The sequence below is a fragment of the Acomys russatus genome, chromosome 13 (assembly GCF_903995435.1).
Source record: "Acomys russatus chromosome 13, mAcoRus1.1, whole genome shotgun sequence".
Lineage (NCBI taxonomy): Eukaryota > Metazoa > Chordata > Mammalia > Rodentia > Muridae > Acomys > Acomys russatus.
This window is the reverse complement of record NC_067149.1, coordinates 31,209,540-31,222,672: the sequence shown is the minus strand read 5'-3', so window position 1 is coordinate 31,222,672 and position 13,133 is coordinate 31,209,540.

The following is a 13,133-nucleotide window of genomic DNA, read 5'->3' as shown; positions in this document are numbered from 1 at the left end:
GGGCTGTAAAACCTCAAATACTACCCTCAGCTGTCTATTTCTTCTCTCCACTCTTGACAGTTTCTTAATCTCAAATGGTATAACTAGCTGGGAGCTAAGTTTTTAAACACACAAGCCTATGAAGGGTATTTGACAGGCAAAACACAGCAACCTTCATTCATTTTTCTTCTGACTGATATAACCTAGCACTTTTAGGGTTAGCTCATAATCTCCCTCTTCTCAGGATAGCCCATCAGTACAGATCTCTCATATTTTTATTGTCTATCTAGATGTGGTTTTTCATAATAAAGACCATAATCCAGGCTCAAGATAGGGCGCCAAAGGCCAGTGGTCCTGAATCATGGCTTCTCACACTAGCATTTAATTTAACTCCTCTGGGCTATACCTCATTAGAACCTTCAACTCTGTCTTCTCAGGATCCTGAAACTGGTAAATACTGGGGAAACTGTCTCACAACCATCTCTTATAAGGGTTTTGAAGTTTATACATCCAGGGTGTCGGCTCATTAATTGATAATGACACATGGGCACAGAGCTACCTGCCTTTGATGTGAGTCCAGCTACTGATTTCTCTTTGTAGCCCTGTTACAAAGAATCCAAATTATCAGAAGTTTGCTTGCTTAGTGAAGTCTGGAATCTGAACAAAGAGATTTATGCTAATATTGAAGGGCGTCAGGCTCTGATGACTGTGTTGTCCCCTTTACACAACAGGGCTATAAATAAGTCAACAATAAAATCTATCATCCATACTGAGGTATCCTTGAGAGCTGAGAAGAACGCAATTACAATTGCATGGACAGAGTTGGCATTTGGATTCTCTCAGGTAATTTAGGACCCAGGGTTACTACAGGTATTGAAATAGCAGGCAGAAAGTAGTGCTAGCTGTTTCCTGAAGCATGCTCACATGGCCATAAGGATGAATCATACTCATTTTCTGATTCTCAACCTCTTTCTTTCTTTCTTTCTTTTTTTCTTTCTTTCTTTCTTTCTTTCTTTCTTTCTCTCTCTCTTTCCTTTCTCCTTTCTTTCTATTTCATGAAGAATCTTATTTTTGTTTTGAAACAAGGTCTCCTACAACCTACGGGCCTCAAACTTGCCATCAAGCCAAAGATAGCCTTGAACTTCTGATAATACTGATTCTGCCTTCCAATACCTTGACTTACTGGTGTGCAGTGCCATGTGCAGTTTGTATGGCGCTGTGACTAAAGCCAGGACTTTCTGCATATTAGGCAAGCACACTATGCGTCAAACTGTATTTTCTCCCAGCTATGACTGTTTCTGTGTTGCCATGGAAGTATTTTAACATAGTTTCACATGTCTGGAGAGGCAAACAGACTTCCTCAAGTATTCTTTGCAGGGCAGTAGTTCCACTCCTAAGTAGAGCACTCATGACCTAATACCCCTCAAAGACTAAATCTCTTTTTACTTACAATTTTTTGAGTATGTGTGAGGGGGGGTTGGAGGCCATGTACCTCAGTAGAGTCAGAGGACAACTTGTAGGAAATAGTTCTTTTTTTCCAACATATGGACACTGGGGCTGAAACTCTGGTCATCAGGCTTGGGGGAATGTCCCTTTACCCACTAAGCCACCTCACTGGTCCCATTCCCACTGCTTAATGTCTCTGCACAAAGATTAGGTTTCCACAAAACAGTTTGAAAGCAGCACAGACATTCAGAAAACATAATTGTGAAGCATTGAATGAATCAATAGATTAAAAACACATTAGGAAAAGCATTCACCGGAAGTGGGTCTCAACTAGGAGACTCTGTTTTTTCTTGCTACAACACAAGAGAGTATACGTTTATATTAGTCAAAATTAATTCTCTAAAACATATCAGATCAAAGCCCTTTAAAGTATTCTGGTACAGGAGAATTCAGCATCAATATAGATGAAGCATATCCTTTATTTCAGACACGGCTTTAAAAAGGGATTTTTGAGTTTGGTAACTATTTCCCAGTCTCTCTGTGTAAAGCTGAAGTGAACTGTTACAACAAGCAAACCCTCACACATCGGGAGCATAATGAACATTTATTTTAAAATTGTGACAACTTAATGTTAGTGTTTTAAGTCAAGTTTCAGCTGGTCAAGGACTCAGGGCTCCTGGTCCCTTTTTTTTGGTGGTTCTGCCTTCTTGGAGTTTGTTAACCATTCCAGGAGAATAATTCAGGAGGAGGATGAATGAAAGAGTCATGTGACCACACTGGAAATGGAGCATCTTCAACCCGCTACCTTGTCTGATATGGCTTTGACACATCTACACAATGCCAAATGTAGCCTGGCAATGCTATGTGCCTGTAACCTTGAAAGAGTAGTAGTGTGGAGAGAGCTAGTTAGCCTCTGTCCTTGGGTGCAAATGTAACGGACTAACTTTCCACCACATTACTGCAATGTTGAATAGAAAATGGCCATTTCTTTCCATGTATTGTCTTTGAGGATATAAAATGTCTGTAGATAAGTCAAAATTAACCTAAACGCCACATAATAAACATGATATCAGCAACCTTGAGCCTGTAATAACCTTCCTAGCATGTAAAAGCATAGCTAATTCAGGCCCCCCCCCTCTATTTTTTAACAGAATATTTGGGAATTTCATTATTACAACCCAGTTATTTCTAAAAATGAGTTACACTTCCATAGGGCACTGCTAAAATGCACAGAGGCATTTTAATTGCCTATGAATATTCAAAACCTCATTATTGTTGCAGTTTATAATTATCAAATTCCCTTGACAAAAATGTGAAGCCCAAAATAAAAATAAGGTAATCCATTTAAAAGTGTTGACATCCATGTTGAGTCATTTTACTTTAATTCATGACTATTGAGTCTGTATCATAACAATTCATTTTGGGGTGAGGCTAACATTGCATAGTTTCTTTCCTTTTCAAAGCACAGGCTGCTGGCTGTGTATTTCCTTCATATGGCATAACACATTTCACATAAGATGGTCTGTGCATTAAGCTGATACAAAACTCAAATTGAAACTTGGAATGGAGATTAAGATTTGCGCACACTAGGAAGCAAAATCAGAATCTGGGAATCTCTTTTCTGCTTTTGAAAGAATAATGGTGATGTGGTTGTTATGCTAACCCAGTTGTCATTCTAAGCCTTGGATAAATGGAAAGGAATCTCCTGAAAGTTGCTATCCAGTAAATAGATAGACACACATTTTTTATTTGGTCATCAAAAGACATGAAGAAGGAAATTAAAAAGGAAAAGTCATCACCCAAGTAGCCTGTAGATTTAGTGAAGGTTTACTCAAATGACTCCAGAGAAGCTGATTTCTTCTATAAATATTTATATAATTTCTTCCATGTGCGAGAACCTCTACCAATAGTAGGAGATATATCCTTGAAAGAGTAAAACTAATATTCATTAGTTACTCACAAACACATAGACACATACACACACACACACACACACACACACACACACACACACATGCATCCTTTGGCAGTAACTATATATTTATGGTGTTCCAGGGTTTGTATGATGATATTATTAGGATGTTGATAGTTCAAGTTCAATGAAAGAACAAAGAACACTTGTTTATTTGTTTGTTTAGAAGATCAGCAAAGGCATTCCTGATAAATGGATGATTGGAATAATGAAAATAACTTTAAAGTACACAGAAAACAGTATTGAGTCTGAAAGCTGTTGTTCAGAGTTGAAGGAAAAAGGCGATAGGAAATTGAGGGCTATATATGAAAGTGAAAGCTTGGGTTTTGTTAGAATATAAACACCGGAGGTAAATCCCTGTCCAGAGCACACAGAATGGCAGAGAGTTGGGGTGAGTAAGCTTTCAAAGGAGAAAGGGAGTCTGGGCATCTGTTTTGATCTGCTGCTGGGTGTGGCGTCTCAGAGGACAGCTATGTTAGCTCCCATTTGCAAGCATAGCAGAACATTGTCAATAGAGTCAGTGGTTGGCTCTCTCCTGTGGGGTGGGTCACAAGTTGGGACAGGATTCCAGAGCTTTAGTCACAAAATGATGGCTATGAGCTCTTAAGCTCAGCACTTGTAATTCTTGGCAGGTCAGGAAAATCCAAATCAAGGGGGCTCTAGAACTACACCATATTTCTCTGTAGCAGAAAGGTAGAATAAGAAGACATCCAGATATATGTATTAGCTCAGTCTTCCTCCATTATAAAACCCTTAAATCTGAACATATGATTACTGTTTGACTTGGGAAAGTGTGAGAGATGTAGTTTTACCACGTAATTTTTCATTGCCTGTATCTTTTGTATATCATTGCCACCAGAAATCAATGATAGAGAATTTGAATCAAATATATTTATGTTTTAAATAATAAATATATAATCCAATGACCATCTTGGAAGAGACAGTAAATGATATATTTAAGTAGTCAGGAAAGATTTAGCATCCCTGACCACATTCTAAGATACAAAGGATATGCCAAGCTCCCCATGGCACAAATTGCAAAACTCGAGCTTACATATTAAAATGCTATAAAACTAAAAATTAATAACAAGGTTTAACCACACGCTAACTATCCAGGAACATAGTAACATTCTTAGAGTTATTTAGACCTTAATTTTAAGTAAAAGAAAGAAGAGAGCCATGAAAGTATTGAGACAGTTAAATACAAAACTAGTGATGTAACATGTTAAGAAACATGAATTTCAACTTCAGAAAAAATGTCTCAGCCCCGGATATACATAAACACACGAGAAGCAGCCCTGAAGACTATTCAGGATTGCTCCTGCATCTCTGCTGAGCGGCGATCAATTATTCTCATATGTTTAAAGTTAAAGTTGAAATCCTGAACATTCTATAATCACATAAAATATTTAACATGTCGACAGAAAGACGTTGAGGAAGTAAAGACTAATACCAAGAGAAAAAATAATACATTTTTACAGACAAGGAAAGTTTATAACAGGACAAAATGGAACATGAGAGTAGATGAAGAGCATAGAATTTTAGCTACATTTCAGAAAACAAACAAACAAACAAATAAATAAACAAACAAACAAAATGGCACAGAGACAAAGCCAAGACCTGCTGTTAAAAAGTGGTAAATGAAGACTGACACCAGAGGTTACTTTCTGACATTCACACACTTGTAAAAAATGATAATTAACACTAATAATTATTATTAAATAAAAAGATAAGAATTATGGCACGATGGAATTTTTGCTAATAAGAATTTGAGCTGATATTACTGAACATTTACCCTTGTGAAGGCTGAGTTCCAAGTGCATGGCGCATATTGTAAATTAGATACAACAATTTTATAGCCAAGATTATATTTTAATCATCATTTTATAAATGGTAAAATTGCAACATGTGAAGGCTATGTAATTGTTCTTGGTACCAGACTTTGAGCAAAATGACAAATATATTTTCCAGTTTATATGGTAGAGCACAGTAAAACTCTCATAAACACCTTGAGTATAAATTGGTACAATTTTCCTGCAGTGCAATTTGACAGCATGAATAAAAAGCTTTAAAATCTCTGAAATCTTTAAATTGTTGTATCTCTGTGGTTTTGTACAGAAAAAAATTCAGGGACACTCCAGGTGCGTTCAGTGGGATGCAATGAATAGAAGCAGCCTCATGACTATTTTGTTGGAATAACTTGGTTACATGTGGCAAGGTGGAGCCAGACACTAGCACACTATATGGACATTTCAAATCATTCACCTAAACGCTATATAATAAGATGGAGAAACAGCTATGATACAATGGAAACAACAAAAATAGGATTGAAAACTCAGGGGGCTGGAGAGATGGCTCAGAGGTTAAGAGCACTGTCTGCTTTCCCAAAGGTCCTGAGTTCAATTCCCAGCAACCACAGGGTGGCTCACAACCATCTGTAGTGAGATCTGGTGCCCTCTTCTGGCCTGCAGGTGTATGTGTAGGCAGAGCATGGTATGCATAATAGTAAATTAAAAACAAAAACAAAAAAACAAAAAACAGGAAAAAGAAAAATAAATAGAAAACTATTAACATGAAAAAGACTGAGATTTTTATGCCTTTTGCAAATACATATCCACATTCATTCGGAGATGTACACTATTCACAGAAATAAATGAAATTCTGTTAAAATCATAATAAGAGATGCCACCAGTCGGTCTGAGGTGTACTTTAGTTTACTCTATATACTTTTTATGATGAGATTATTAATCTCTTAACTATGAAGTGCAGATTAATTTCTAAGAAGCACATTTTATAAATCTTAGATGGGAAGCAGATCTGGGTGAAATAAACATTGTCAGAAAATGACAGCTGTTATCAAACACTGGATCTCACTTTAAGTTAATGAGAAAAATCTCCCTCCCTAGCAGATGTGTAAACAGGATCTTGATTAATGGATACACTTACTGATCTTTCCTACCCACATTAACCTCTGTTTGTTCTTTAATTGTGTTATGCCCTTATGAGAAAAACTCCTCAATGTAGCATATTTGGTTGTTAAAAGTACAGGATAGTTTTCTTCCTGCAAAGTGGGGTCTGGGTAAAGATGTCATCTAGTGCTACCAGATGGGTTGCTATTGTTTTGCCATCAACTTTCCTGAAAATGCCCCAAGAACATCTTGCTTAGGGAAAATTTCCTGTTCTGGTAAGTTTTAGATAAAAATAGCTGTGCACAGAGCAAAAAAACAAAAACAAAAACAAAACAAAACAAAATCCAAAAACCAAAACAAAAAACAAACAAACAAAACTATATAAACAGCAGGTCTTGTTTTGAGCCACACTCTGTGATGTCTCTGTCTTACTCTCATACCTGCATGCTGAATTCTTTCCTAATTTTGTCAGGATGATGGTTTGCTGGGGCAGCAGAGATGATAGCTCCATCAATACTTGCATCACACAGAAGACAAATCTACTTGCTCACTTTACGTAATTCAAGTAGCCTAGTGATGTCTACATGTCACTTCCTCAGATTCAGCCAAAGGCAGGCATAATATGTTTGCAAAAATATTGTATTTGTATTCAACATGAACATATTTCATCAGCTCATCATCACCTAAAATATTTAGCAATAGGATTGTTGTTTATATGCCATTCCTAATGCATTAGCTATAAGGTCATCTTGTAATTATTTAAGTGTACAGAAGATGCTCATAGGCTAAGAGCAAAATTGACAGGGTTCATCTAAGGTGTTTAAGCTCCAAAGACTTTAGTTTCCCTGGGGATGGTTAGTCATGGAGTAAATGCCTCACATGTACAGAGCAATCAAGGTTTACTGTGCAGCCTGGCGCAAAGCTATTCAAGCAAAAGTATGAACCAATCCTCCTTTGTTATCTTTAGTTTCCACTTTTACTTCTGTGTGAATGAGTCCCAACCACATGGGCACAATGGAATAATGCAGTGATGTTCATAAAGTTTTGTACACATGGCATACTGAAGGACAAAAAAGCCTTCAGGTGGTGCTCTCCAGGCATGGGAATTTGCAAAGTTCATTTATTGATTTCAGCTTGAAGTCAAGGTTGAGACGCCCTTATCGCTTTCTTCCTTATCACAAGGCTCCTTGGGGTCATGGCTCAAGGAAATGACACAAGTCAAAGAAAATTAAAAATGATAACACTCCATGCAGTTCAATGAAACTTTGTTTTGTTTTTTGTTTTTTTTTTTTTAATCTGAGACTGCCCTGCTTTGTTCTATGTACTATTTTAACTGAAACATGTGGGTAAATATCTATCTAGACATAGTTTCATTCTAGGTTTTATATGCATGTATGGTGACAGCTTCCCCATGCACTCTCCTCTTTACCTGAGTAGAAGACACACACACACACACGAACACTGCCATGTTTACTAATTTTAGTCAAACTGTGATGCCAACTCAACTTTGAACAGCAATTTTAAAAAACATGTCTCAGTTGCTTTCTCTGACATTGCAAAATGATGACATGTTTGAGATGTAACAGGAGGTAGGACCGTTATCTCTTGTTTTTTCCATTGATTTCTACAGTATCAACTAGAGATATGAGGTGCAAGCCCCATGCCCAACAGTCTTTGGGGGCACAGTTTTATTATAGCCCCTTTATTCACCCACTCCAAGCCCTTGCTTAACCAATCCTGTGTATGTACTAATCACAAAGTCTAATTCAAAATGAAACTTAAAAGAATATATAGTCTTCATGGCTGACCATTTGGCTGTGAACAACCAATTTGTGTTCTAGTCCTGAAAACATACATACAACTGATATTAAACGGACTCAACAGTTATATTTAGGGATACATATGTATATACAACTATATACATGCACGCACTCACAATGAAAACAAAAAGACAGTGAATTTGAAGGACAGCATTGAGGGATAAGTCAGAGGGCTTATAGGGCAGAAAGAGAAGGGAGAAAGGTAATTAAATTAGAATCTCAAAAATAAACGAACAACAGAAAAAGAATGTACATTGCTTTTTTGTTGGAATTTATTTGGTTGCTTCCATCTTGCTGAATGGTGTATGCCTCAGGGCAGGTGGTGGGGGTGGTGGAGCTTGTAGCTTCAACCTAGAATATTTCCAAATAAATGAAACTCAAACATCGTCAGACTTGTGACACACCCTCATAATTAGACCATTATGATTTATTTCACATTCTTGTTTTTCACACAATTTAGAAAACCCTCTTTTCTCATAAGGTCAACTTCCATCCTAAACAGTTCTAACTGTTGCCTACAGCAGTTGATTTTTCAGGTCAATCCAGAGCACAACAGCCTACTCGGAGCAGCAAACTGTCACCATTGCAGTGACCCATATCCTGCACTGACTTTTCAGCTAAGCACGCTGCTTTTATATTCAGCAAATAGATACTTACTTTATATAGCATTTTCTCAAAATGTTAAATGTTATGCAAGTTCTGAAAAATGAAATGTCTTTGAACTTGGATAATATCCCTTTCATAATCTCAACCCCTTCATTAGTTATTTTTCAACATTATTCTTTTATTTCTTACTTTGATTTAAGCAAAGTTATTTCAAGACACAAATGAAAGGCGAGTAATTATGGCTGTACTTCTGTTTGTATTTATGAAAATAGATGTATTTTGAAAATAAGTGGTGAAAAATGCACCCACAGACTAAATTTACTTAGGGAGAATAGAATAAAATAAATTAGGTTTTAAGCAAAAAAGAAATTACCGCACTGTGCTTTCCTTCCCTCAACCCTCAGTGCTCAGTTTTCATGGAATTCTAACTCCTATGGTGAATTCAGAATCCATTAGCTGAGGCACAAAGAAGAATAAAAGGAAAGGAATTGTGGATATACAGAAAGCCAGAGAAAGAAAGAGAAGATGGAAAAACTTTTTCCAAGGTAGATCCCCATTTTCTTTTGACCTTTCTGTAATTCTGGAATCTTGTCAACTGGGACACAGGACTAGAAATATCCAAAATGTTACAGCTCTATGAAAATATAACATGAAGACCCAAAAGAAGATATTCCCAGCCCAGTCCAGAGCTGAGAAACTCCCATCGAGGCTTTATAAATTCTAATATTATTATTCCCAAGTCCATGTTAGAAAATCATCCTAACACCTTATTGAAGGCTTTGAAAGGGAAAGGAACATATTGAGAGAAACAGCTGGACTTTTCCATCCTACTCTTCTTTCCCAGACAATTCTGTTGTAACCTTTGATAAACAAAATGCTCTCTAATATTCAAACTTGATATGTTAGCCAGCTTCCTGTCACTGTTACAACAAAACATAGACTATCTTCTAATAAGGAAGATGGCTTGTTTTGATTTAGCTCATGGTCTTTGGCTACTTGTGTTATGGGCTGAGAGCAGCACATCCTAGTGGGAACATACGGCCAGGATGCCAGTGTGCAAGTGAGGATGGGGAGATCCTGTTGTTATAGTATCTTCTCTCTCAGGCTGCAACTCTTTAAGGTTCCATCACCTCTGAGTAGTGCCACAGGTTGAGATTAAGTGTTTAATTCAAAGACCTACAGGAGGGCGGGAATATCAAGAACCAAGCTATAGCATTTGAGAAGTGCTCTTAGCTCTTAACTGTAGACTTCATATGGCATCTCAGACACATTTCTTGTTTTTACAAAATACCAGACAAAGGAAAATGCAGAAAAGTAGGTCTTTTGTTTGTTTGTTTTGTTGTTGTTGTTGTTTTGAAGAAGGTTAAGGTTTGATGTTGACCATGGTAGGGAAGGCAAGGCGCTGAATTGGCTGGCCACATTGCTTCTGCAGTCAAGAAGGAAAGAGGAACTCTGGTGCCCATGTTTTCTCTTTTTCCTCTCATTTTTCATTCTGTGACACTAGTCCCTTTAGTGGTGTTACCTCCATTCAATATATGTCCTTCTTTCCCTGAGGAAATACTGCCACAGACATAATCAGAACCATGTCTCCTATAGTTGACAATGAAGTTTACCGATCACATATGGCAATGATGATAAGGCATGGATTATTCTCTTTGTCACTGATAGTTATTTATGGAGACATTTATCTGCAGAACTACTTAAAATGGCTATTTTAATTATAGCTGATTAACAAACAATTGGAACATAAATACAAAGTTCTACTCACACATTTATAATTATTGACTTTTATATATACCTTATACAGTACAGGATAATATTGTCAAACTTATTTTTATTTAAAGGACCTAGAATTGAGAAAGGAAGGTGACTTGTTCAGTGTCACACTGATATTATATTTTCCCCAGAGGATGGTGCTGATGGGTGGGAAAAGGATAACAGGAAAATTTGGTAGAACAGGGAAGGAGAAAGAGTAAGGAGACAACAACACATGGGATGTAAGTAAGAGGAAGTGTGGTGGCTTTAGGAAAGGGAAGCTTAATATGGCAGAGCATTTGTGTAGGGTACCCAAAGCCTTAGGGTTGGTCAGCTCCTGGTTATTAAGAAAAATACTCTTCAGGAAATGAAATAGCCCCAGAAACATTTAGTGGTAAGGAGCTATAACAGTGCGTTCCCACTCTGCTTCATTGAATTATTTTGGACATTTCCCTATCATTGATGGTGGATTGGAGATATGTGTAGTGAGCAAGAATGAATATAATTCATATTTAGGAGATTGAATCCACTCAGTACATTGTCTATACTCAAATGTCCATCTCAAACTGTGTTCTGCCTCCCTTGCCTTCTCCTTTTTAAACAATCGTTTTGCTTTACTATTTTGCCAGTATGTCCATACCCTTTTAAAGAAGCTTTCAACTTACAAATCACTTTGAACAATAAGAAGTGATGGGACTTGGTTGAATACATATCTTATACCAGAAGGGAGTATCCCTAGCTTTGAGAACAGAAGTGCTAAGGGTTTTACGTGCAAGGGTGCTCTATCTCTTCTTAAGGAAGTGATTCGAATATTGCCTCTTATGTGGCAGATGGGAATTCTCAGGTTTAAGGTAAAGAGATTTGCCAGAAGGGTTTCTAATTCTAGAGACAGAACCACCTCCAATAAGGTGTGAACCCTGGTTTGAAAAGTTGAGGAAGGTTTCCTGAATATGCAAGAACACTTAGTTCAGTCTCTTGGCCTGGAATTACCTATGTTATCTGCATACATATTGTGTCTCAGTCCAAAGTTTCTGGGTCCTCAATTTTATGCCTAAGTTTTTAGGGAGAAAGAATATTTTTATTAAATTTATTAAACAATCATATAATCCCAATACTTATTATCTCTTTCAGCATGTATAGGAGCATAAATATATATCTTTGAAGTATGTCTGTTTACATGGAAATATGAAATATATTAATATAGAGTATATGTATGTACTTTTGTATTTCTTCTCTATGACTTCTTACAGACAGAATGCTCTGTTTTCTTTTGTGTCCTTTCTATCAGGAATTCTTACAAAGCAGAGTCCATAACTCATAGCAATATGACAAATCAAAAGCTAAGCTTAAAACTTGACTCCTGCAACCTAGCCTACACCTTGACTATAGTCTATAATGGTTTGAGTTCAGCATCTGCGTAAGCCATACTCAAACTCCTTAGTGCAGACACTCAGCAATGATCAACAAATGTTGATTTAAACCAGCGAGCTTTTAGCCCTTTGATACATAGCATTGAAAATTAATACCATTCTCTGCTGGGTTGAATCATGAACCTTCAGAATTCTACTTTTCTATAGCAATCCACTATCCCTTTATGCTTGAGATGGTCTTTCTCTTCCTCTATAAGAAAGGTGTCAGCAAGGTGAACAGAAAAGGGAAACGCTAAAGGAGAGGGAAGAAATATGTGAGCTCATCAAAGCATATGCCAGACAAAGGAAATGGAGTTGTAACCTCATTTTCCCTTGGCTGATGAGCTGTGTGCACGATGATCAATAACACAAGCCTCGATGCCATCAGCAAATGCAAAACCTAGGGGGAACAGATAAGGCATCCCCAACAGTAATGAGTTCCCAAATAAATGAAATGACCACTTTTCAAGGCAGTTTATAGTAGGAACCTGACCATCGCAGGTAGAATCCCCCAGGCAAAGGGGAACTTAGGCAGTGGAAAGAACACTTTCTGCATCTCCGGAAAGAGGTTTGGCTCTGACACACACTTCCACATGGGAGAGTAATTGGCTTTAAGTGTAAGAAGCAATTTTTACTTGGAGTGTTGAAAGTTTCTTTTCTCACTGCAATTGCACTTTTATCTTGGAAGCTCACACAATGCAGACTTCAGCTGCCTTTGCACTGTGATTTTCATTAAAACACACATGCTGCATGCAGTATTTTGATCTTGGAGCTACTTCATATGTTAATAATCTTGCTTTCTATTTGCAGACTTGGCATCTCTCTTATATAGTGGGTGTGATGAAGAAGGAAAAAAGGAGAAGGTTGAGTGGTGTGAGGGCAGAATGCCCTTCAGTGGACAAAGACAACTGCTTCTAAACAGGCTATTATCGGCTTATTCAGCCATGGTCATATATATATATATATATATATATATATATATATATATATATATATATATATATATATATATATATAGAGAGAGAGAGAGAGAGAGAGAGAGAGAGAGAGTTGACTTCTGGGAGAGTAATCCTCTACTAAAAAACTCACTTGCCAATTTTTTTGTTGCTGTTGCTTACAAAAATTTGCAGACTCCTCAGGAGGAGATCATGAACTCCTTTTTACTTACTCTCCATGACAGTGACACCTAAATAAAAAGGGGATTGAAAGTACTGCTGTGATGGTCATTCAGTAGCTA